We start from the raw sequence: 22,142 nt of genomic DNA on the forward strand, positions 1-22,142 counted from the left end.
AGCGATACAGCAAAGATTAGCATAAAAACAATAAAAAGAAGTTAGCTAAATGTGTTCTCGTAATAGCAAGCTCCTTAAAAAACTGACTTGCTCATCTGATTTTTGGTCAAACTAGCTAGCCAATTTCTTGACAGCATGAAGTTATGAGCAGCCAGCCATGAGTGCAAACAGCAAAGCTAAATATGATAATTTGCTGTATACTAGGAGGCAGAAATTTTGGTCTAATAGCAAGTCAGAAACATTTGATTTCAGCCAGTGACATCACAGTGAATCTTCTCACCCTTTTTCTAGCATCATCCTCTGTCACACCAACCTGTCCTCCTTCACTAGATCCTGGAACCCCCTCTGAGGTCTTCCTCTTTTCTTCCTGCGTGACAGCTCAATATTAACCTCTCTCCAAGATAGACATGCCAAACCATCTCAACCTTAGTCTCCAAACTTCTAAACCCGAGCTGTCACCTGAGCCAATGACCCATGAGTCTATCCGTTTATGAAACTAAGGGATAAAGACAACATTTTCAGAAATGACAAACAGATCCCATAAACTCACCAGGAAAGTGTTTCTGAGGTCTAGTATGAGTGCCATCTTCCCACACTTTTAGTAACCATAGCTATCGCCCCCTGGTGTCTATCAAAAAGAATGCAGGGTTAAGACGCTTTCCTATTGGTTGCACATTTCAGACCCAGAGGCTGCACATACACATCCAACTTTTATTCTATATGGTAAAAAGTAGCAACTAGAGATAAGTAAATGCTGATAGGTTAAATTATTTATTTTAACTTTACTTTGGTGAGTAAAGTCAAATTGCTCACCAAAAGTAAAGCCACGTAACTGGAGCACATTAGTAGTGGTAAAGTGATGTATTTATTTAGCAGTACTAACGCTTTGAGCATTTATTAAACTCTACTTCATTACATTATATATATATTTTAATAATAACAGGTGGTGAAAATTTCTGGCTTGTTTGTTTGTTTATTTTTTCGGCCCTTGTCTTGCATGAGCAACCTCTAACGTACATGGCTGCCTCCCCGGGTCTTTCCGGTCGCGTCTTTCCCCTCCTTTTCCATGTATTATTCCACCAAAGAGCTTTGGCGGCTGAGACTGAGTGCTTGTTGACGTCAGCAAACTTATCCAGCAGCTGTAGAGGCGAGCTGAGGAGGAGGAGGAGAGGAGAGGAGGGAATGAGCCTGCTGGATGTGGAGCTCGGACCGCGCAGCGCCGAGGATCGTGGACTTGTTTTCTACGGGACTGCTCGCATTACTTTGTGGTTCCAGTGTAAGTACGGCCGCTCTGCGTTCCGTTTCCCGAGCACCGAGCCTGCTGTTTGGAGTTCACCATCGAGTTTCTCGCCTGTGCTGGGAATGTTTTGTGTATCGTTTGCACTCTTGCGCCTGTGCGATATGCTGTTTGCCACCAAGACGAAGTTGACACAGTTGCGTTGAGCTGTTTATAATATGTTTGTTTGTTTGCTTTAAATCAGAGTTTTGGGAGGAGACAGGCATCGTTGTTCCCGAATTCATTTCTCCCTTAACTCCTAACGGGAAACTTTGTTGCGCAAGTCCGTGCAAGGTGGACTGAGCTCAGTCGAGTTTGCCTCAAACATTTTCACTCAAAAATCTTTATTCATGATGTTTTTTTCCGCGTTTTCCGCCACTTTAAAGTTAGTGGTAGTGGATATTTGCTCCTCGGCCGCTCGTTTCCCCGCATCTCATTGACGCTTTTCAAATAAAAGGAAGAGGGGGAGAAAAAAAGTCGCTCTCATTTGCATTTGCAGTGACGTTATTTTGGATCATTGTATTTAACATTGGAGGCACACACAGGGGGATACACTTGCAGCTGGGATACACTAATAAATGTCTACTTCAAACATCACATTTTCTGCTATTTCAGACTTCCTCGCATTCGCTGTGTGCGTGCCTTTGTACTGAGTATGAGGTCGTGTGTGATTGTGTGTAATGCATCGCCTTATTATTTTCTCAGTGAGAAGAGGCACGTTGATCTACCTCCATAGTCTGCGAAGGCATATGAAATGGCTTTTAGCTTTCATCATACCCTGCCTAGATAACCATTTCAGCAGAAGATGACAGCAGGGGATTGGCGATGTTAATAACTTTGTAAATAGCTTGCCATTGTGTGCTGCCAGACATCACTGACTTAAGTAGTGGACCCTAATTTGTGGAGAGATCATGTGCCCATTACTATGAGGACTTATAGTGCTGTCTCTGCGTATTCTAGTACTTCTGGTTTCTGCCACACAGTGTTCATTTTATGGCTGAAGAGTCACTGGTTCCCATTGTGGCGAAATTGAGATTTTGGGAAGACTTGCTGAGATCAGCATGATTTCACAAATTTTCAATGTTCAATCTTGAGTCTCGCCTCTTGACAGACTCATGGTATAACAGCAGCTGAATGAGCTCTGGGTTATTATTGTTTTTGCCTTCTATGACTGGTAGTAGTTACTAAATAGCTTCTGTCAAGCATGTCATATTGTATGCAGTAAAAATCTCTATGAAGTAGCCTTGAGTTGTTGTACAAACAGCCATTCAGGGCTGCAGTGTCTCGGTCCGGAGTAAGTCAAGAACAATGTGGGCATCGAGGTCTTAGTAAAATAAAGGTCATGTTAATTAATAAATGACAGCGTCTTACTGGCCTTCAGTAGTCTTGGCATTGGTTGTTTTTGGCACCCTGTGATTTACTTTGTTAGGGGAACTTTTGCTCTCAGCACAAACATGAAGACTGTTGTTGATATTTTTCAGCAGTGTGATATTGTCTTTTGTGTGTGTGTGTGTGTGTGTGTGGGGGGGGGGGGGGGGGGGGGGTAGTTTCAGAAAATACAGGGGCTTTAAACTGTATGCTTGATTGATTTTAGAGCCCAATAGTGACTTTGAAACTGCTGCTGATATTGGGGGAGGTACAGATTTAAGATGCAATAAAATTCTTCAACAACATGCCTTAAAAAACACATTTGAATGAATATATAACAAACACAAACGAAACAACATGAGATATTTTTAAATAGCATATGAGGAGACTACACGGACATCAGAAGGGGTATATTTCTGAGTCCATTTCTGGTCCCTGCAGTGATTCAGTGATTGCTAAACCTTTGAACCCAGAGCTGTTTTTCCCCTCAGTCCTCACTCTCGTTTACAGGCTTTTGGCATAGTCAGTACATGTCCTAGTTAGGCATGTCGTGTGTTGTTATAGTCAAAGACAGACAAGTGCCATTTGTTTTGCATCCCATTGGTACTCTGTATATTGTCAGCAACTAAGGGATAATAACATGCTTTGATTAAATAGTCTAGGAAGTGTTAATTTCTCTCATTTTTTTCTTGTGTTGTGAGCATGTGTGCTGGATGATGCACTTGGGAGTGAAACTGACTTACTGAGATTGCGGTAAAGATAGATAAGATACTACTGATAGTACCTCTATTATCTTCATATATTGTAAGTCGTATTCTTTATTGATTCCTGATCAATTATACCTGACTGCATATTTACCTTCAACTGTATTATTATCCAAGACTGAAGACTGCTGTGGAATCAGATAGAAAAAAGGCTTGCATGTGACTCACGTGTCCAGAAGCTCTACCGTCATGAGCTTGACATTGTGGAGAGTTTGGTCCAAGTTATGCATTGGAACAGGAAATCTTTTCCTTAGTTTCCATTGAAATTGGCTTATTTTAGCTAATTTTATTTTATGTTTTGCTATGAGTTTGATTGCAATAAGTCTCACGAGTTGGAACGGGGTCATGTTTATCTCTTCTTTAAACACCAGTCTGATGCAGGAAGTCTGCTTTGCTGTATTCTTTATTTCATGATTCATCAAATGTTTCAGTTGGTTCAGCAGCCAGACTCTGGCTAGGAAGTCATGTTACTGTAATAGATGTAATATGCAGTTTATCATTGTCTTACCAAAGTTTGCAAGGCCTTCTCTGAAAAAGATGTCCTCTGGATGGGAATATATGATGCTCCAAATCCTGTACATTCCTCTCGCCATTGAAGGTCTTGATCGTGCTGTGCAGGCTGCCAAATCCAGAGGCTCTAATGTTCTCTAATTGAGCTGGATGGTCTCCGTCTTCTTTATTCTAGAGAATGCAGTGTCCACATTTTCCAAGAAGATTTAAAATTTCCATTAGTCTGACCGCAGAACAGTTTTCCACTTTGCCTCAGTCCATTTTAATTGAACTTTGGTCCAAAGAAGCTGGCTGCATTTCTGGATCTTTACATATGGCTTCTTCGTTGCACACAGAGCGCCTGCATTTGTGAGCTGTTTTCACAGAGTGATTAGTAGAAATGTTCCTGAGCATATGGCAAGGATTTCCATGACAGAATCATGTCTGTTTTTCATGCAGTGCCACCTGCAGGGCTGAAGATCAAAGGCATCCAATATGTTCTGCTTCATCTCTAGCGCACAGAGATTTCTCCAGATTCTCTGGAACTTTTAATGATATTATGTACTGTAGATGATGAGATACCTGCACAGTTTTATATGCAGGAACATTATTCTTAAATTGTTTTACAATTTGTAGACAGGTTTTTGCAGATAGATGGACTCTGGCTATCTTTACTTCAGAGAGGCTCTCTCTAAGATGCTCATTTGAAACCCATTTGCCCATCTTACACTCCCGCTGCCAATTAACCAAATTAGTTGAAAATATTCCTTCAGCTGTTTCCCTTTAGTACCACTTACCTTTCCAGCTTTTTGTTGTCCCAACTTTTTTGAGACGTACTGCTGCCATCAAATTCAGAATGAGCTAATGCTTTTTATGAACTAGTAAAATGTCTCAGTTTAAACATTTGATATATTTTCTGTGTACTGCTGTGAATACGATATGGGTTTATGAGAAGCACAAATCATTGCTTTCTGTTTGTATTTGCATTTCACGCAGGGTTTTTTATGGAAATAGAGAATCAACCTGATTAGCTTTTAGTTCTGAATAAAATCTAAATGTATCTTAAGCTGATATGTTATGAATATATAATATTGAAGTTCTGCTCTATGCACAGTAATTTATATTGCTTCTAAATTAATTAAAACTGTTTATCCTCGGTATTCATTTCGCTCTCTCAGTTCCAGTGGTCTTGTGTGACATCAGTGAGTTCAGACTTGACCAAATTAAATGCAGATGGGAAGTGGGTGGGGGTGTTTTGAATGGAAATTACATGCAAAACATTCAGAGGTTTAAATGCATCTTTGCATTTAATGCTGCCAAGCATTTAACCAAATAGGGTTCAGGTTATCTGTAGCAGAATTTCCGCTTGGAAATTGTTTTGTGTATTTGCAGAGCCCAATTGGTCACCCGCTGAGCTGAAGCAGAGATATCCTGAGAAGACTTATTATCAGTGTAGGTAGTGGATGACAGCTTAAAGAGCAGCCTTGGATACGCAGGCTGTGCAGTGTGAGCTGGTGTCTCTGCTTGTGTGTGTTCCTGAAGCCTAAAAAGAGCAGAAATGGATAGTTCTTTGATCAACTTGTCCATTCACAGAAAATTAACACTTATGTTGTTATTGTTGATTTATTTTCAGGTAAAATATAGCAAAAAACACAAATGTTTCTTCCTCTCCTTGAATATGTATATATTATATATGTAATATATTAATATTTTTTTTATTTTTAAATTTTTGTGAAAATTAGAAGTGGTGCACAGGTTTTTGCTTGAAGTAGCCAAGCAGCAACCATCAACCATTTGTCACACTGACCTCAGCCTCCTTACTGTATGTGTGTTGTCCTCTGGTTTCTCTGTTTAAGACACTTTAAGATGACACATCACTGCAAAATGCAGCACGATATTAACACACTGATTGGCGACCTTGGAGGCTGCATGTCGGAACATTACGTAGTTGAGTAAAATCTGCATATGCTCCTGTAATGTTGACAGCGCTCATGCTCGCCACTGTCTGCCTGCCTTCAGAACGTTCAGCAGACACGTCTATCTATCAGTTCACGCTTGCACAGTGACTGATATCATCATTACTATCAGCCTGTGCTCTCAATGCCTCACTGTCGCCAGAAACTCTATTACAACAAGTTCATCATTCCACCTCAAGCAGTTTGCTGTCAGATTGCTGGAAAGCCGAAGTTACTTCAGCCTCATGTGCAGTTGGAAACATCAAACAACTTTTCATCCACTATGACAATTGCAGCTGTTACCTCTGGAATAAAAATTGGGCAGGAAGATTAAGGTTCTTCCTATTACTGACTCAGTTTACTCAGCCTCGTCATGCCTTGGTCCAAAACCCTCACCGACGACTCGCCAAAGTCAAGAAAACTGATATTTCGGTCTTGCTTGGCAAAGGTGTCGATGCTCAGAAGTGTCAAAGCCTGTTGTCTCAGCACCTCTGTGATTGAACGAATCTTCTAAGCAGTTCATATACATCTCAATTAATCACAAGCTCTTGCAAAGGAAGCGAGCTGAGCTGAATGAACCTTGAATGGTGCTGCCTGTTTTTCATACATGTGTCAAGTTTCTTTTGTCTCACTTTTCTTGGGTGATACTGGTGTTGTTCCACTTAATAGAGGCTGCCCCGGAACTAATGGAATCTTTTGTGTTGTTCAAATGATTTGTCATTTTGGGAGCATATTAAGACCTAAAAAGAGAAGAAACAAAGAATGCAGCTAAAGTCCCAAACACTTTAAAAATGGATACTTCAGTGCTTTGATGTGGAAAACAAGATGTTTGTTCCACTTTCTGCTGCATAAATTATTTCAGAGGATCTATACAGCCAATCAGAAAGGTACAGCAGTGTAAGATCTGCAGCGTGCTCTGTGCTGCAACTCTGTGGGTGTGTTAGCACTGCCCATAATAACATCATAATTCATGTGCAAATTCCTGTGAAGACCTTGTCTGGTTTATGCAGGTGCCGTCAGTGCTTTTAAGCACTCTAATGAGTGCTGTTGTCTCATCTGTAGAAGGAAAAAGCAGAAAAGCATAATGTGTAGGCAAAGCCCAACATAGTAAGCATTCTCAATAATATAAAGTAGTCTAAAAAGTTATGAAACATCATCTTTAATCCTTTAAATAAATGTTGAAATTGCATTTCTGATGATAAAATTAAAAATGAGCATATGTTTTTTTAAATAAGCCAAAGCAATAATTCAACAGTTTACATGTTGACCTTTGTAACCTTTCAGGATCAGTATAGGATTAAATATCTCGCCTGCCATTACTAATGGACAGATTAAAGTCAGATCAGATAACTGATTAGCCTGGTACTTTTCGTGTTTACTTCTTTGAGGCATTTCTTTCAAACTTTCAGAGATCATTATGTTAATAGGATACATTAGTATAACAGTTATAGCTAAAAAAAGAAGAAGAAGAAGAAAAACAAGTTAGAAAAGGAGCAGTGAAGGTTAGAACAGTAGAGCCTCTTATGTGCACTCATACACTGGGCTTTTAAATGACTGTTTCTGGGGAAAAAACATTTTGTGTGTCAAATTAAGTTAAATTCTGAGATTTAGTTAATACAGTCATGCTTGCTAGAACAAAATCAGCCAATGGATATTCATGGATATTCTTATAGTGCACAAAATACAGCCCCTTAATAGTTTTGTGACTTACTTGGTACACTGTGGTTTTAAAACTAATTAGGTTGCTTGGATTCATACCAGCGCGTGGTGATATAGAGGTCACTGTCACAGAAATATGTCCAATAAAACAAATCTGCAAAAATAAAATGGGAGATTATAACAAAATAGAAAACTCGTATCATGAACGTGTCGTCTCGACACGCTGCGGTTGTATATTCTCCCTTAAAAAACCCCAAATGAGCCAAGGGTAAATAATTCTGCCAAATAAGTGAATGGAACAAGATGACGGTCCTAATGAAAACTTTCAGCATGATAAATGAACCATCTTATTAGTTGTTCTCCTTGGATACCACGTTAAAAACGGTCTTAGGGTAAAATCTTTCCCAATGATGTCCTTTCAGCATTTCATACCTTCAATTGTGCAGCTTTCCAGTTTTCCAGTGCAGTACTTTTCCCAAGGTTGTGAAGGTGTTATAATCTGATGGAGTTTATAAAACACAGCATGAGTAGAACGGTTTCTCTCTCTCTCTCTCTCTCTATAGAGCTTCACTCTCACAGGTAGTGCTTTGAAAGGTCAGCTGCACATATGGTCAAAATTGAAATATGCTGGGTGGCAATCTGGAGAGTGTGCTGACACTAAGGCAGGCAGCAGAGCAATACTATAGGGAGAAACAAGAGCTCACACCGTGCTTGCTTCTTTTATATAGAAATGACATACTTGTTCATGGTTGGCATTTAATTTTGAGAGGTAACCAATTAATGGTTAGTACTGTAAGCATTTAGCACTAATCTTTTTAAGTATGATATTGGGTCTACAAAAATATGTGCCATAAGTAATTAAATTCATAAGCTGTTCAGACACATCCTCTGTGGAAGCTTGGTTTGGAGCCAGATCCTTGGGATTTTACTGTAATTCCCAATTATGTAGTTGAGCTTTTATGATCTATGCTCCCCGACACAAGAAATCACTTTCCATATATTTTTGTTTGGGTTTTTCTGCCAGTGCAGCGAAATGAATGGGCAAACTCATAGGAGTAATCAGATAGAACATCTAATGCCATAGCAAGCCCAGACCTTGTACATACAAATTCAATCATTCATGTCAGGTACTCTGCAGCAGTACTGCTATATTAGCTCGAGTTTTCATAATCATTTGTATACCACTCTTACATATGATTGGATTTCTACTAATATTATAAATTTCAGCATAATGTTGTTCACCATTAAGTAAGTCAACTGATATTAACCAGTGGCGTGCATAGGTGGTGGATGTGATATCGTTTTGTCGCCTGAACTTGTCCTTCTTACTGGACGCTGTGGTCTCAGTTCTTCAGAACCAATATAGAGAAAATATGTTCCAGACCACGTAAATTTCCTGGAGAGTTTATGTAGATTGAGACCGGAGATTGTTGTGATTTTTCTCAACTAAAAAAAAAAAAAGAATCTCCATGACAACAGAGGAAAGTCAATCTACTCGCAAAGGTGAAGGCCACAAGATGATTTGATAAATTAATTTTTCCTTTTCTTTCCTTTTTTTAAACAATATCTTTAAAGCTGATGTAGAATGTAATTCTCATCAGACCCTGACTTGTTTTCCAAACTGAATAAATGACAAATAATTAAACGGTTGGTAAGAAAAAATAAAATAGTTCCTACCGATAAAATCATTCATCATTAAGCATTTCCATGAATAAGCGTCTGCTCATTATTTTATCAGTTAATTGTTTGTGTAACGCAAGTTTCTAGAGCCGAGTGAGGTTTTTTTTTCTATTTCTTCATCTAGTGATGTGGCAGGGCAAGCAAAAGCAGATATTTATGAACAATATTTAAAAAAGGGAAAAATCAGCAAATCCTTGCACTCGAGAGACAAAAATCTGTATACTTTCTAAATGAAAATAGCAACAACCAAATATACTCAAACAATCAGTCATTTCAGTGATCGATTGTTCCAAGTCTTAATATGCATTTAAATTAAATATTTAAAAAGGGCACTTTTATATCCTAAACATGTCACTTGAAAATATTATGAAAAATAGAGTCTCTGTCTATAATCTCTTGCTGTAGCCTTTTAAACACTGCAATATTAAAAGATTGCTAAGGGAGATGAGAAAAGCTGAATGAAAAAGTAGAAGAGCTTTTGTATTCATACCCATCTGTTGCCCATTGACATTTAGAGGAAATGTCTTTGCCTGTCTCTGGGATAGGTCAGATTGATCTCGCAAGTAAATCACAACTGAGACATGGGAAGCTAATGATGAAAGAAAAATGAGCAGGCGAGCTGATGAGAAGAAAACTCCCGTCAGTCTTATTACATTATTGCTTTCAAACTGTGACTTTAGCCTTCCTCTGATTTGAGGCGAATTACAACCACTGATTTGATTTAATGTGGTCTTCATCTTTGGCGCTGTGTGTGGTTTTGCATGCTGTGTGCATTTTCTGAATCTAGTGCATGACATTGGCAAAGCCAAACCGGCTTGCAAACCTGAAATTAGTCATAACAATTCACACATTTAGTTTTTCATATACTTATCTGTGTCCTTACTTTTGTTTGGCTTTTTGCTGTTAACCCATGGCTTGTAAATGTTTTCATGTCATTGCAAGGACACAGCTGAATGTCAGTGAGGACTGCTTATCAAGACTTGGATAAGGTTATACATTTTGATTAATAAAAGTCTCTGTGCCATGTAATTTCCTGATAAATGAGCTTCTTCCTTTGTAAGAGATAAGCTAATGGGATGAGAAACATGGCTTCTCACAATTAGCGCTTATTGCTATCAAAATTGGATAGTGACGGTAACTATAAATAGACACAACAGGCATACAGACTGATTGCTAAAATCTTTTCCATCTTTTCTCAGAATTTTGACTTTTTGGACACTTTCTTGCACTTTCGCCCTCACCGTGACAGCTAGCTTATTCACAGGAAATGAGCTTTGGTTCTGTGTGGAAGTCAAACTTCAATGTGTTTGCATGTCTGTGGTCAAGTTCACATCCATAGGGTGGTGTAAAATCTTCCCCATATACTATATTTGTATTCTTATGGCACTATGCGTGATCAAGCCACTATGGCAGCTTAGTTGAGTCATTATTTAACCATACTGCCGTCAGAATAAGTTATCCACTCAGACACGAAAGCCTCACTTCCATCTTTCAGTTTGTTTAAACATTAAATCTCACTTAAAAAGGATCTGGCAAGTAAATCATTGAAACCTATCATAATGGACCAGAGTGTCTGAAAGACAACCATGAGTCAGTAATCAGCATATAGTAGAGGAGTGACAGTTGCTCTATCATAAGACGAAAGCTTGGACATTTAAACATATATATATATGGAAAGTATACCATCTGCCTGATATAAATGGCAAAGAGGATGTTGAAAGGGCACTGGAAAATACGTAATAATAGCACTGGCACAAATAATAAAAATAACTTCCCTGTTAAATTACAGTAGAGCAGTCTACTGCTAGGCAGCACGAAACTACCATTTTTTTGCTCAAACGGCCAAAAAGACTGATGCGCTCCTGCCATGATGAGGATCCTGTCCATTCATCCATCGATCCACAATTCACAAGAATTACTTTTCCTTCATTATTATTAGTCAGAATTTTATCAAACTTAGAGACAACGATCACCTTATGGGTCTAAGTTCTAAGGACATTTAATGGCCTGATTTACCTTTTCTTTTTCTTTTTTTCTTGTGTGTATCTGGCGTCTGGCATGTCTACATTCATGCACTACTTTCACAAGATTCTTGCTCCTGATGTGATTAACAATACTGTATTCAAACAATTTACTTTTTAGTGGATTTTCATTCTAATTAATTTGTGCAGTACAGACAGTCAAACCCATCTTAGTCTTCCTGTACTTCACACATTAACGTAACTTGCATATTGTGATTGATCATGAACCATATAATCTACTGCTTCACTGACATGTCAATGTTTGTTGTGTACATTTATACTTCTCATGTTTCCTATTTATTAAAAAAACAACCTTCTTCACAGTGAATAGGTTTTCAGTCACTTTTAACATTAATTCAGTTTTTAATTCACATGAATTGAGCATTTATTGTTATTACACAACTCCTTAAAGGGCGGACAAACAGGAAGGGAGTAGCTGTGATGTGGCAACAACTGAGCTCAGAATGCCTGAGAACCTCAGCGACTTGCACTTGCAGTGATAAGCAAAACCATGTTAGCAGTGCAAAATGGGTGGGTGCTGAGTTACCTTCATCCCGGGGAAGAGAAATTGAGGTGGCTACAAGGGGTGAGAGGAAAATAGGCCCTTATGATGATATGCTATATACATTAGGGCCTTGCTTCATCATACCCTACCCCAGTGGTTCCCAAACTTTTTTTGCTGGGCCCCCTCTGTTTTACAGGAAAAATGTTCGCGTTCTGCTCGTTCCACAAATTGTGGCCCTCCACGGGAGCTTGGCCAAGCACGCACAGTTTTGCCCTTTATTAAGCATTGCATTCTCTTTAACATGTGGTAATCAGGCATCTGGGCTGCTGACTACATTCATCTTTCAGAAGTCTAACAAAAGCGTCGCTGTGCTTTGAAGCTGTCTTTCACCGCCGCTGTCTTTTACCAAACGGTAATTTCAGTTTTTTTGAAAGCCACTGAAATCTGTTGCTGTTTGTGACACGATTAGAAAACCAGTTTTGTTTCTTCTCAAACTAGACATTGAACTGAGCTGATTCTTTGGGATGGCTGGTAACAGTTACTAGTTATTCAGTTCAGCAAGATCAACACGTTTATTGTCAACTGTAAAAACTCCTGTCTTTTGACCAAAGACAGTAAGTTAGATGAAGATTTACAGCTGACTTTAAATTTATTTCATACAAAAATTATACGGTTACATTGCTGTTTTATCCTTGAGGCCTTGAGCACATAGCTTCGATAGCTTTTATTTAACTTTTGACAAATCAGAACCCTCCATGTTTTGCCCTGGTTCTCATCTTTAGTCACATTTAGTGAAAAGCACAGTGTTGGGAATAAAAAGTCTACATTACATCATACCCTCATAGATACTATTCAGCATTTGTGGAGCTGACAAGCAGCATTTAGAGGTAATGGTTTTGAGCAAATCAGACAGGGAGACGAACTTAACGCCGTCGCCATTGGTGGCTGATGCTTTATAATGGATGTCCTCCTGATCCAACACCTCCAAAGAAATCACTTGCTGGTGTCCAAGGTGTCCACAGTTAATTCAGAAAGTCATCCCGTTGTGGGCGAAAACAGACGCCTTTTTATGGCTCTTTTATTTCCTGATGAGTAGCGTTAATTTCACAGGGCAAAGCGCTCTTTCCAGCTGGCATTTTTTATGCATTCGAGACAACACGACTGCATTATCCTCCTTTTGATAATGAATTGGCAAGATTTATGTGTGTTTTATTGGTATTGTTTCACGTTTTAGTTAGGAGGCTGATTTCTCTGTTCATTGCCTGAGTAGAGCGCATATCTCATCCTCACAGACCCGAATGCCTATTTATGCGTTGTAGATGTTTTGCCAAGGCTGCAGTCTGGAGTAAATTGCTTCTCAAGTCCATTATTTATTTTCTTCTACACTATCAGCCTGGAAGCTTCTTCCATAAAGATCATTCACATTAAAACTAATTAGATTTATTTGGGCTCATTAAATTGCAGGCTCCTTGTGCAAACACATCGAGGATTTCAGTGTTTTTCTGTTGTGTTGTCTGTGCTCGAACTTGACTACAACATAACACCTCTTTATGACTTCGATGCATTAGCCGCCGTCTCAGTTAAGTTACTTTGCAGTGTTGTGGTTTGTTTGCAAAAACTGTAATTAAACCACATAATTATTACTTTTCATTATCAGATTGATGTAATGGTGTCGTTTGAACACAGAACAACATTTGCCTTTCATGTTGGAATGGACTTGTTTAGTACTTTCACTTTGATGAATAGAAACCGAGGAAGAAGAACGATCCTTGGAGTATGCCTTCCTGTGTATTTTGATGAAATCTAGTATCTTAGTATTTGTTCTACTACATTCATCCGTCCATTTTCCATTTCAGCCTAGACGAGGTTAACACTAGGCGAGAGACCCTTGACAAGGTTTTCTTTCTTTCATCCAAATCTTTTTTCCAGATTTGGACACAGAAACATTGAATTGTTAACTAATCATATTTTATGACTTGTTGTGTGTTGAACTTTAAGTCAGACAACATGACCTCTCAATAAGGGGAAGGTAACCCTGCCAAAAAATTACATAATGCCCTTTTGCAGCAGAATCCAAAAAGTATCCAGAAATAAGTGAGACCTGCTGATGTGTAGTGAATGCCGTGAACATTTTTGATAGTATTGCAACTAATGGTTTCTCAGTTCATGAGTAGTATAAAGGTTTGGCTGTTAAGGAACAATGCAAACGATAGGAGAGGTTTTCCAGCTTGATCCCCAAGGGTGCGATGACCTTTCTAAGATTATCCTGCCTCTTGGTGTCATCCATCCTCAGGTCTTTGCCGAGCAAACTACTGCATGAAAAATGGCACTGACCACCAGAGGCTCATACATTCACCATGGTGCCACATTCTTTGAAGCCCCTGAGCTTTCACAGAAAAAGGAACAAACTTCTGTACTTTTTTTTTTTTTTGTAGGGTGCAGTGGAGTCACCAGTAAAATATGCTTTGCTTTTCAAGCAGACAGTAGTTATTTGCTCTCCAGTGCAATTTAGACTTTCTCTCCACTAATGGAAAGAAGAGTAGCAGGAATTCTGGATCCCTTGAAGTACATTAGCAACTTTTTTGTTGTGCTGCAGTGCAGCTAGTTTAGAGTAAACCAGACTAAACTGTCCACTTTTGAAGATAGATGGAGAGCTAGACTGATAGACAGAAATGTATTAATATATTTCTTTTGAAATATTTTGCACTCCTAAAAGAGAGGATAAAAAAATTACTGCATTTCTGAATATATAAAACATAGTTTTGGTAATTGGTATAATTTATACAATCATATTACACATGAGTAAAGTTGCAAATATAAGAATCTCTTGGAAATAAGATCACCTAGTTTGATAAAATGTACAATGAAAGAAATGTCAGGCCTTTAAAAAAACATAAGTTGTTTTCAGTGTTGCTCATGATGGTATTTTCAGAGAAATAAAATTCCAAATACTACAACTGCAGGTCAATGAATCATTTGTACCATGCTTTGTTGATGTATTGCTATACAGTACTGCTATAAAAATTCCATTTATCTTGTTGTTTCTTTTCCCATCATTGTCTTTTTTTCTTTATCTAGCCCACCGGCTTGGATGGTGGTTGCTTAAAAATCCTTTTGGCAGTACTGTAAGGAAATCTAGTAGGTAGGGAGGAAATCTAGTATGTAATTGCAGTTCCAACAGCAGTTCGGGTTAGCTCTTTGTGCAGGAGCCCAGATACAGACCTGGAGGGTGACTCTGCTGAGGCAAGCTTAGCTGGGTAGAGTCTCAGTAGTCCTCTTCCACAGCAGCTAAGATCATTCTCGAGGAAGGAAGAACATTTTTAGCTGAATTGCAGTTAAAGCTGTTTTTGCATTAGGACTCAATAATTACTTTTCCTTTGTTTGATTCTGATCTGACAGTTTCTCTTTGTAAAAGGAGACTGTTGCTCACTGTGAGTCTTTTTCTTAAACACTGTCCTGTCAGATCATTCTTCCAGGTTGGCCTCTTTTGTGTGTAAAATGGGCTCACTGAATAGCAGCTGAAATTACCATTTAGAGACCAAATTCTCCAAACTTTGTGAATGCTCAGAAGCATAGACCCTCAGTAAAAGCAAAATTTATATCAATGCTCTTTCATTGGATTGCTTAAGGTTGCACAGGTGTCTGTAATGATGTGACGGGTGAGCGTACTTGTTGTCACATAATGCTTAATCTGAATTTCATTTCATTCACCTGTCCCACGTACATTGCTTGACAATCATGAATCTAAACATCTAAAGTGTGTTTAACCTTTGTACAGATAAACCAACATGCACTGGCAGTTGGCAGTTGGAGTTAGGTTACATTTTGTTTTGCCAAAGCACTTTTTTTAGCTTAATGTTTATAGAGTAACTCACAGGAGCAGCGTGGAAGGTTATAAAGTTTTAAAACTGGGTCAGAAATGCCTGACTTCACATTTATTTTCTGTTTGCTGCCCTTACACACTCACTAGCATAACTGTATGTTGGCTAAAGTACCTTTAAAACGGACACTGGTGCAGTCAAGTGTGGGGCTGACTGAGTCACATATGAGAGAGGCTTTGTCATGTGATCATAAGGTTATTTCATATTTCTTTCACTGTCTTGGGATTGAACCAGACTTAAAAAAAAAAGACTGCTTAGAAAGTGGTTGTCAATGAGGGAAACATGGTCGGATCTTTAATGTACGAATAACACCAGTGGCAAGTCGTAAGGAACCTGGAAATCTTATGTTTTTAAATCATAGATAATGACCAAAGGTCAGTTCATTTCTTGTTACTATGACACGTTACACCTTTCAAGGTGCTTTAAAATCTGTGCAGCATAAGAATGCTATTTGAATGAGGGAAAAACTCCCATGAGAAGGATTAAGTAAAAAGAATAGGTATCTTGTTGGTACGGAACGCAATCGTAGATTTAATATAGACAAGAAAATACACCTCCACCTCATGAAGAAATATGATGGGGAGGTTATGCACCAACTTCCAGGTGTAACCAGCATTGCACCATCATGAAGACCTGGAAACAAACCACAGGAGACGACACTCACAGCATGCACACATACAGGAGATGAAAACAAGGTCAACATGACAACATGATACATGGAAGGAAGAATATAAGATATGAGCTGAATCTCTTGGACAATGAATATCTTATATCATCTGGAATAAGACAGAGAGCGAAGGAATGTTTAAGCCAGTCGTCCAGCACATTAAGATGTAATGTTAAATATAAAATATGTGAATTATGTACCTTTTAAAAAAAGTTTGGTGGAAACCCACCATTCTGCAGCTGTGATGCATCTTTTCCCATCTTTCTAAAAATATTAGATGTTACATGATTTTGAGCTTTATTTGCTTAGTTAGCAGTTAGAAATATTAGAAATATTAGTAGCTAATGTCAGCTACGATCGTGGCTCAAGAGTTGGCAGTTCGTCTTGTAATCGGAAGGTACGAGCCCCGGCTCGGACAGTCTCGGTCACCCGTTGCCTACTGGTGGTGGTCAGAGGGCCCCCTACAATGTAGCTTACCATCACCAGTGTGTGAATGTGTGTGTGAATGGGTGAATGACTGAATGTAGTGTAAAGTGCTTTGGGGTCCTTATGGACTAAGTAAAGCGCTATACAAATACAGGCCATTTACCATTTACTATACCCATGCTATACACCCAGACATGGAAAGCCATGACATGAAGCTTCCGGTACAGTTTGTGTTAATGACAGAGGAACTTTGCAATGTGACTTTTATGCATTACACACATCAGGACTTGGTGAACCCACTCTGTAACTTTCCATATTGCAAAAACGATCAACTAGATATTAGATAAGATCATTAGACCAATATTTTTTAGATATTCTATGATCAGTGTAAAGCTCAGATTGACCCATTCTTTCACAGAGGTGTGTAAAAGGTCCTTGGTTTTATACACCTCTGGCAACGGGACTGAAACCAGCTGATATCAAAGATTAAGAGGTGTGGTGCAACACTTTTATACATATAGTGTTTGTGTTAGCAAGCTACTGTAGTTAGCTGTGGCATGTGTACACAGAAAAAAAAACATTACACTAAACATTACAGCTTTCTGAATGCTCTGTATTTCACTATAACTCAACTTGTACTGATGATGATGATGCCTCACATTTTATTGCCTTTATGCACTTTTGTTTTCATCAGTTTCATTTGTTTTTACAGCTTATAAGACTGACTTTCTGTGTTCCTTATACTGTTCGCATGGGGTTTTCCATTCAGCCAGCTTTTTTTAAACACTTCTCCACTTTAGGGTCACAAGGTGGCTTGAGCCTCTTCCAGCTGCCACAGGGCAAGAAGAGGGGTACACACCGGACAGGCTGCCAGTACATCACAGGGCCACAGGACAGAGAAAGAGAGAGAGTCACACCACAGCCAGTATAGAAACACCAAATACCCTAAAAAGCTTGTTGTGATCAGCAGGAACCAATATGGCGGCAGGGAGACAGAAAAGCCTGTTAGATTTGAAGTGATAGTTGACTAGAGGTTATTGTGAGTGCTAATGAGTGTTTTAAACATTGACTTAATTGTTTGAATAAATACATAAATAAATAATATCTGGGAGCATTTCAAAATTGCTGAAGAGTGGCAACACTTGCATCTAGAAGGATTTTAATGTGAACTACTTTTGATTCAACCGTGCTTTCAGACTCCTTTGGGTTGTGCTTTCTAGAAATGGAAAAAAAAAAAGCATAGTAGCAAATGGAGCTCTTACAGCTCTGTTTTATAATGGACTGCCATTTACCAGAAATAGTCTGTCCTTTTAATCAATTTAAAAAGCCAAGCTGCTGCTTTGAAGTTTCCCTCCTCACAGGGAAACATTAGAAGTCAGATGTTTTAAACACTTAGCTGTGGTCTTTAGTCACACTGGTGTGACCGAAGAGTGCCTCTACGTGGGGAATATAAAATATAAGGGAATATCCTTGCTCTGCAGCCCTGCTCTAAGAGCAGATACTTGACATTTGCATTGGCATATTTTTAGAGAACACTGTGACAGTTTGAGATCCATTGTAGCCTATAATAAGATGTGGGAATGCCCTGTAGCCTGATGTTTGTCTTCAGTGGCAGTTTCTTAAAATGACTCTGCAGCATACCCCGTACAGATTTGTACTAATGCATCTTCTCCTGCCTTCCCACCAACAGACGATGGCTGCTCAGACCCAAACTGACACACAGCAAATGTCCTTTATCCTTATCTTGACCTTTAATATGTTGTCCTAAGTTTGTCATTCCTGTCAGCTGACCAGGGTCACCCTCTTGCCTCCCAGGTTTCTATCTGCTGCCACGCTTTGCTGTCTCACCCCTCATTGTGTCCCCTCATCTGTCACAGTGCTCTTGGTGTCAAGAGAAACAGGCAATGATGGATGCTAATCACTTTGCCCGTGTACCCATCCAAGTCACTGCCTAGTCAACAGGCGCAGCCCTGCCTTCCTCCTTACAGCCTATGTATAAATGAGCTATTCTGTCTCCCCGCATTTCTACCATTGTCTCTGCTAGTAATGTATCTGCACTCGTTAAGGCCGACTCCACACAGATACAGTTGTCATTGCACTTGACAGAAAAGAAACAAACACATTAAAATATGCAGAACCAAGAAGTAGTATATGTTCATTTCTAATATATGTAAATTATAACATAAAATAATTGCTTTGTGATGTAAAACACAGAGTGAACGTCTGCTTGGCTCTGATGTGCTCAGCTATTCACAAAGTGCAGAATATCAGATGTTTCACAGAGTCACAGACAGTCAAAAATATCCAATATTGATCTCGTTGTGGCTTCAAACCATTAATATACTTAGAAAAACATGACATGCTGGCTACAGTAGGAGAGGTCTCCTGATAAAACTACCTCAGAATAACCACTTTGATCTTGGCAGGGCTCATGTTGTGTTTGTTTGCACAGATGGCTTTGTTGCTTGGAATAATGGCTTGAAATATATCTGGTTGGACTGATTAAAATTCATGTTCTACAAATGTAAGAATTGATTCCTTCCCAATCTGAATTCATAAAACCTTTCTGCAATGCATGAACACAAACTGAAATATTTAAATTCAGTGATGATGCTGTACTTAAGGAAAAACACAAAATTCTGACACAAAACACACACGTTTTTCTTTTATTTTTCCTCAGAGTGCTTCTCTGGAGTGCTTTTTAAATTTTTCTATTTTCAATAATGAGCTGTTAAATTAGTTTGTAGGGAAACATTTCAATCACTTAAATATTGATGAAAATCACTCACATTGCAGTATTTTAAGGAAAACAGTGACCTTCTAACAATGAGCGATTGCTTTGTTGCTCCAGAAAGTATAATGTGATGAATTTCTTGAATTATAAAACTAAAAAATGTTTACAGAGAATGGTCATGGGTAGGGCTGGGCTATATCATACCGTTAACGGTAATACCGGTGTAATGTTGGGCAACGATAAGAAAATGAAATATTGCGATAGAATATGGGTAAAACGCACATGCGCAGTGCCTTTGTTTTCATACGCACATGGCGGCGACGCAGTATGAGAAGAGCGAAAGTGGATCGTTGAATGAAACGGATGAACCAGAATTGGTTTGTAAAAATGCTGCAACTTCAGTGGTGTGGAACTGGTTTGGCTGTCATCCATCATATACACAACAAAGCACTATTTTTGGTAGCGCGTGCCAGCGGGCCGTCACTATTATCGTGTTTTTTGGAAAATACGGCACACTTAAAATCAATCCTTTGATATTTCTGAAAATCGACAGTGCCCCTTATTAGGGCTGTTCGATATAACGATATATATCGGATGACGATATAAAAACGTCTATCGTTTCATTTTACGCTATCGTTTGTTTCGTGGTGTCGCAAAATAAACTGTTTATGACAATATTTTCTCATCGTTTTGATGGTCACTGTAGTGGCTATATTAATTTCTTAAAGTTCTCTCTTTCTCTTATATTTAATATAACCACACAACAGACGGACAAGCGCCTGTTTTTATGCGTTGTCGTTAGCAACAACGACGGTAAAACCATCGCATGTCCGCTTGTTTATTTTCCGCATAAACCTTTCACAATAAAGCTCAAGATCCTGTTGAGACTTTTCAAAATAAACAGAATCACGTGAAAAAGTATGCAGAGTATTTACGGATGAGAAGCAAAAAAGAGCCGTCAGGTGCTAAAAAATAAACCTTAGACTCAAACGTTAGAACAGGCTTTCCCCCGCAGCATGCCGTGTAGTTTCATGCATCGGTTAAAACGCTCGACTCCAGGTACACGAAGCACAGCTGGAAACACTTCAGCAACCCGAGATTCACAGAATTTACAGAAAATGTTACATTTTTGTGATTTATATCGTTATCGGATGATAGATGTTTTATATTGGGATATGAGATTTTAGTCATATCGCACAGCCCTACCCCTTATAATCCCGTATGTCTTATGTATGATTTCTGGTTGTGTTTACTGACCTTGAAACGGTTTTATGTGGTACACGGCGCTCGGAAATCTGTCAAATGTTTCAGTACGACTTTGCTAAGCTACGAAGCCGCACCGCTTGATGGATTGTCGGAGCATTACGGCTACCGTAGGCAGGAGACTCGCGGAGTAATACGTACTGTGGTTCAACATAATATTACCGTATTGTGTGTATATAACCTCTTTTTAAGTTTTGTGGATATTATACATGGTTATGCTGAGGATATGTCGGCCAATTTCCACTGGAAATGCCTTTTGGTTAAACTGTCAGCAAGGAATTTGCATTTGCACTGTTAATTTTTTATATAACTTTTATGCACATAAAAAACAGCTGCTTGTTTAAGTGAAAATACATTGATGTTTTTTTTTTTTTTTTCCCACTAATAAAGTTGTGGAGTTGTAAAGTATTTTGTCTAGTGTCAAATTATATCGTCAGTTATATCGTTATCGCAAATTTTCAAATGTATATCGTGATAAATATTTTTGGTCATATCGCCCTGCTCTGGTCCTGGGTTCAATTGAACCATCAGGCTGGGGGTCTTTCTGGTGTTTTTTTTTTTTTTTTTGTATATCGCTATTACAGCCCATATATCTTGACAAACGGAGGTCATTCTTTTGAATTTTTTCTGTCTTGGAAGATGCTGTCCCTGGACTGTGACACTGCTACCTTGTATTCTGTCTTCATTAGCCAGTGGGCTGGGCAGTCTGGACCTCTGATCATAACTGCGTTGACCAGCCAAGTTTATATCAGCCTGATACTGTTTTTAAAGCTTTGCAAATAATTAGTGGGCACCATCTCAACAAATCCTCAAGGCAGATTTTATTTTAAGCCTCAAATGACGAGTAAAGAATCTGGATTGTTGCAGGAATGTTTTTGAGATAAAGCACTGCACCATAGAAGCTAGTATGTAGACTGCTCTACGCTTTCGGGAAAAGTTCAGTGACATGCTGACTCGTAAGTGTCTCTTGTCTTGAAATGCAGACCTTCTTTATGGGAGAAGTAAGGGAAATGCATTTCAAATGACTTCTGACATTGTGCGGTGCAATTTTATACCAAAACAGAAACAAGTTGTTGCTTTTGTTGTGGAGTGTGCTGCGATGACAGTGATTGATAAGCACATTTAAATGGCTGTTCACCTGAAAATCCCAGTGGGGAGATTTCATTTTGTACAAGTGCACACAGTATGTGTTTATTTATATATATATTATGCATTTTTTTTCCTCATCACACTACTCTGTCAGACATCTGTTCTTGACAGGCTGTAGAAAGGTTATCTGGAGTGTGACAAGTGTACTTCATAAAGAATTAATGTAATGGGTCCAGTGTTAGTTGGCCCAGCCACAGATATGCTTCATGCATGAGCTGCCGTATAGATAGGCGAGATAACAGTTTGGTGAAGCATAATAACTTGTTAAGATGTGAACAAACCATTTTCACTTCACTTTGGATGAG

General features: G+C 38.8%; 1 protein-coding gene across 3 annotated transcripts in view; it reads left to right on the plus strand.

Annotated features, from left to right (window-relative positions):
- Positions 1–1,082: 1,082 nt before the first annotated feature.
- Positions 1,083–22,142, plus strand: part of gulp1a (GULP PTB domain containing engulfment adaptor 1a) — an 86,353-nt gene continuing 65,293 nt past the window's right edge. Inside the window, exon 1 of one of the 3 annotated variants that reach the window (XM_084907920.1) lies at positions 1,083–1,276. The gene's annotated coding sequence lies outside the window, so the exon portion shown is untranslated. The remainder of the gene's footprint in view (positions 1,277–22,142) is intronic. The other 2 variants (XM_084907919.1, XM_084907921.1) reach the window with 2 other exon arrangements.

The sequence above is a fragment of the Perissodus microlepis genome, chromosome 16 (genome assembly GCF_051167445.1).
Source record: "Perissodus microlepis isolate ML-2025 ecotype Zambia chromosome 16, ASM5116744v1, whole genome shotgun sequence".
Taxonomy (NCBI): domain Eukaryota; kingdom Metazoa; phylum Chordata; class Actinopteri; order Cichliformes; family Cichlidae; genus Perissodus; species Perissodus microlepis.